Below are 5,348 nucleotides of genomic sequence, written 5' to 3'. Positions count from 1 at the left end.
ACAGGCTGCTCTGAGGTTGGTATCCCACCCCTTGAGTCACTCCAAGCAGCTTGACAAACTCTTTGGGAGTGGAAGGGGGTCTTATTGTGTGTTTATACAGCTCCTAGCACAATGGGGCTCTGAGCACAGTTGGCCTCTCCAGGCACTATTCATACAAACAGCAGATCAAGTTGCTCCTTACAGGTGATTAGTAAAGAGCACCAGCTGGGTTGTGGCTTTTGGGATGTCTAATGAGGGTGTGGAAGATTTCCCCCCCCCCCACTTGGTGCTTGCCTTAGAAACCTCCAGTCTAGCTTTCCCCAGTTTTTGCTGGAGGTCTCTTTGGAGAACCAGATAAGCGGAGCAGTGACTTTCTCTGCCTTTAATTGACAGGACAGCAATGGTACAGCTTCAGTAGAGATCTCGTCTCCTGCCTGTCCCGTGTTTGAGTTACAGAGACATTAACAAGAGAGAGATGTGCAGGCCTCAGGGGTGGGTATTGCTACCCCCCTTGTAACACTAAACTCGGCCTCCCTTATCTCACATGACAGCTCTGGCTCCAGCCGTTCAGGAGCGGACTCTGAAGGAAGTCCCACGCCTGTCCAGCTAGGTTGGAGGGACAAGGGCGATGATGCGGGGAGACAGACAAACAGCTGCTCCCCGGAGGGAACACAAGAGAATCCATCGAAGGAAGTTTTCCTCCTTATAGGAGATTGTCCAGTGCTATCGGCCAGAGCTGCTTCCCCTAGGGCTCGGCCCTGATTGAGGACAGTCCTTTAACCAGCCCCGTTCTACTGTCTTGGCTTCTGAAATGCAGGCTGCCGTATTCTCTACCCGCGGGCCGCTCATCTGGTGGGACACGGCCCAGCTGTGATGCTGGGGGGATACTCACCGGGAACAAAGCCCACACCCCAAAGTGGCAGAAAAGAGAAGGCCAGGATGCAAATCCCTGCTGCAAAGGATTGTGGGAATATGGAGGATTGCAGGACAATTTGTCGGCTCCAAAGGGTGTTGAGAAGCACGGCTCTGTTTCTTCATTCCAGCCTTGAACAGAGGCCCCTGCATTAGCACCCCAGGATCGGTGTGTGCAGTGCGACTCGGCCATTCCTTGCCTTACTCACACACAGTGCGTTTGGGCTGCGCTTCCCAGGCCACCCCCCGAGTCGTTTGCACAGAGACGATCTAGCTTTCTCCAGCAAGAAAATCTGCTCGCAGCCGGGCCCTCCAGCCGTAGGGCCGGGCCGGACCGGGCAGACTCTGCTCTTTTACACTAGTTTAAGTCTCCCTCGCCCCCTGGAGACACCAGTGCAGATTCAGTCTCTCCCAGCCCGTGGAGCTGAAACCTGGCCAAGGAGCTGGGGTGGGGGGAGGGGGAAGAGGAGACACGCAGGGGGACCACACACCGAGCCCAATGCTGGCAGTTCCAGCCAGGGCTGAGCCCTCCCTGCCTTTCCCAGCAAGCTGAATGGAGCCAGCAGAAGAAAAACCCACCCCCATCACAGCGAGCGCGGCCTGCTGAAAAGCTGGAGCCGTCCGAGCCGGGGAAGGCACCAAGGGGCCTGTTTCCAGGGAGGGGGCCTGGGGCCAGCTCCAGCTGCTGGCCTCGCAAGGCGTGTGGGGAGGGGGAGGGTTGGAGCCCAGGCAGCTGCTGGCCCTTTTCCAAACAGCCCACGGCCCCGTTTGTCGGGAGGCCAAGGAGCAATCTCAGCTCAAGACCCGGAGCCGCTTCTTATCCCCCTTTCCCAGAGGATGGGGCGGGAGAAGGGGCATGTGGGAAGAGAGAGTTGTACTTCTGTGATCTCACTTTGCCGTCATGTAACCAGTCAGGGAGGAGAGGGCTGTGACCGAGTAAGGAGTATTAACCTGGTACTTACCTCACCTGCTGTTCGCGTACAGGGAAGTGCCCCAGGAGTCTACCGGGTTTTCGCCTTTTGAACTGTTATATGGAAGAAGGACAAGGGGGACCCTGGACCTGATGAGAGATGAATGGGAGGGGAAGGCCACTCCCGAGGGAGAGTTGGTGTTGGAGTATGTCTTGACCTTCCGGGAAAGACTTGCTGAGCTCATGGGCTTGGCCAAGCAGAATCTGGCCAGAGCCCAGAGGAAACAGAAGGTCTGGTATGACCGCATGGCGCGGGCCCGGGCCTACGCCACCGGGTGATGGTTCTCATCCCTGTGAGAAGAAAAACTCCAGGCCGCCTGGGAAGAGCCCTTTCAAGGCTGTCAGGCAACTAAATGAGGTAAACGACTTGGTGGAGCTGTCGAACCGGGCGCACCACCATCGGGTGTACCACGTGAATATGATGAAGCCATATTATGACAGGGGGAATGTGGTGTTGGCCGTGTGTGGACATTGGAAGGGGCAGGGAGATGACCCTTTAGTAGATCTATTCCCTGACACAGGAGCTGGCTCCCCCCCGGAAACAATTCCCCTTTCTGCTCGGCTAACCCCTGCTCAGCAAGTGGAGATCAGAGGGGTGCTGCATCTGTACCGACAGCTGTTTTCCAACCAGCCTGGACGCACTAATCTGACTGTCCCCCAGGTGGAGACAGGATCGCACCCGCCTACAAGATGCTCCCCATTCCGAGTCACAGGGAAAATTGCTCAGGACCTGGAAAGAGAGGTCAGTGAGATGCTGGCTTTGGGGGTGATCCAGCCATCTTCCAGCCCTTGGGCCTCGCCGGTGGTGCTGGTCCCCCAAAAGGACGGGTCGATCCGGTTCTGTGTGGACTATCGGAAGCTCAATGCCATCACTGTAGCCGATGCCTACCCCATGCCCAGGCCTGACGAGCTCCTAGACAAGCTGGGAGGAACTCGCTACCTTACCACCATGGATCTTACAAAGGGCTACTGGCAAGTGCCGCTGGATGCAGATGCCAGGCTGAAATCTGCCTTTACCACCCGTCTGGGGCTCTATGAGTTCCTGACCCTGCCTTTCGGCCTGAAGGGGGCGCCAGCCGCCTTCCAGTGCCTGGTGCATCAGCTACTGAGGGGGCTGGAGAGTTTTGCCGTGGCGTATATTGAGGACATCTGTGTCTTTAGCCAGACCTGGGAGGACCGTTTCCCAGGTTAAACAAGTGCTGGACCGACTCCAGGAGACTGGACTGACTATAAAAGCTGAGAAGTGCACGATGGGGATGCTGTGCAAGAAGGGGGAAGCCAGACAAGGTGGTCTGGACTGAGCAGTGCCAGGAGGCTCTCTGTGCGCTGAAGGAGGCTCTGGTCAGCGGCCCAGTTCTGGTAACCCCAGACTTTGACAAGCCCTTTATGGTGTTCACCAATGCCTCAGACACGGGACTGGGGGCGGTGTTAATGCAGGCTGCTGAAAAGGAGGTGAGATCCCATCGTGTACTTGAGCAAGAAGTTACCTCGGGAGCAGAACTACGCGGCCATCGAGAAGGAATGCCTGGCCATGGTGTGGGCCCTCAAGAAACTAGATCCATATCTCTTTGGGCGACACTTCACCGTGCACACCGACCACTCTCCCCATACCTGGCTACACCAGATGAAAGGAGCCAACGCCAAGCTCCTGAGGTGGGGCCTGCTCCTGCAGGATTATGAGATGGACGTGGTCCATGTGAAGGGGAGTGCCAATGTGATAGCTGATGTGTTGCCCCAGAGAGGGGGCCCTGAACTTCCCCAGCTCACTGGTTAGAGTGACCCCGCTCAGTTCAGTCTCCAAGGGGGGAAAAAAGAGATGTGACGGAGCAGGGAGTACGAAACTGGTAATGTTGTGTGGGAGTTTTACTAGTTTACTGTCTGCATCAATACGGATGCTGGTGGGATATCAGGGGGTGACTCCACTTGAGGGATCAAGTATCAGAGGGGTAGCCGTCTTAGTCAGAATCTGTAAAAAGCAACAGAGGGTCCTCTGGCACCTTTGAGACTAACAGAAGTATTGGGAGCATAAGCTTTCGTGGGTAAGAACCTCACTTCTTCAGACGCAAGACATCTGCATCTTCTTGCGTCTGAAGAAGTGAGGTTCTTACCCATGAAAGCTTATGCTCCCAATACTTCTGTTAGTCTCAAAGGTGCCACAGGACCCTCTGTTGCTTTTCACTTGAGGGATGATACTTGAGCACGTAACCTGAGCCCAGGAATCTGGACAAAGGCTGGAAGAGGAGCTGGGATGTGTGGCTGGAGGGGATTTCAGTTTGGAGCTGTCTGGGGAAACAGAGGGAGGCCCAGCACTGGAGTCTGGGCTCCCTACCCCCACCCTCCCCCCCAAGATGGATCTGACTGAGGGGTCCTGTTTCCTCTACCTACAAGCTCTGTTTTGACTGGGTTCCTGTTGTCTAATAAGCCTTCTGTTTTACTGGCTGGCTGAGAGTCACGGTGAATCGCAGGAAGTGGCAGGTGCAGGGCCCTGACTGCCCCACACTCCATGACAAGGGCTCACTGCGGCCCAGCAGGGCAGGGCAGCGAGCAGCAATAGGCCCCAATGAGAAGGAAGAGCTTGGCTGACCAGAAGGAAGAGTTTCCTGATAGCGAGGGGTCTGCTGGGCTGGGGACACTTATAAGGAGACAGGACAGCCTCCTAAATGGCCCAATCCTGTCCTGGCAGGCGTGCTGGAACAATCTGTGCTGAGAGCCACTAAACCAACCTGTAAACCCTGCATAGAATAGAATGGAAACCACTTCAAGCCGAGGGGTGAGGAGGGGGAGCACCTAGGTGCACAGGTCAAGGAGCACGGCAGGATAGATTCATAGCCTTGAAAGGGACCATCATGCAGATTTAGTGTGACACGCATCACGCCGGCCTCCAATTTCACCCAGCCATTCCTGCACTGAGACCAGCAGCTCAGCATCACCGCAGGGCAGGAGCTGCTGTCTTGTCCCCAGCACTATTACCAAGTTGCATTCCCATAGCACCTAGGAGCCCCAGTCACCGACCAGGCCCCTGTTGTATTCGGTGCTGTACAAACAGAACAGACAGATGCGTTAGGAAAGAAGAGATTCCCCAACACGCACAGCTCCAGGCTAGCAACCAATTCCCCTTCCCAGAGTACTGTTCAGTCAGGCCCGGGGACACCTGAGCAGCTTCTACACCAGGCCCCTACACACGGGGGCAACACACACTTGGGACAAGCGCCACTCCACGAGCTTGATAGACAGTGGTTCTGTTATATGCACTGACCCAAGTAACGGAGCAGGCTCCTGTCGACTATGAAGACCTCAGATGCGCCTGCCCCAAAAAACAGAGCCCTCTACTCCTTGAACTGAAGGAGAATGTGCATGAGCAATATAGTGCTTATGACCCAGCTGAGCTGTTAGGATTCCATCCAGCAGAGGGCAGTAGTGTGTGCAAACACAGGCACACATTTTAAATTTCAGGGCAGGTGCAGTACAGAGAAAACCAAACTATAAC

Source organism: Malaclemys terrapin, chromosome 1 (genome assembly GCF_027887155.1).
Source record: "Malaclemys terrapin pileata isolate rMalTer1 chromosome 1, rMalTer1.hap1, whole genome shotgun sequence".
NCBI classification, from domain to species: domain Eukaryota; kingdom Metazoa; phylum Chordata; order Testudines; family Emydidae; genus Malaclemys; species Malaclemys terrapin.
The sequence above is the reverse complement of the archived record's forward strand: the minus strand, read 5'-3'. Positions refer to the sequence as shown.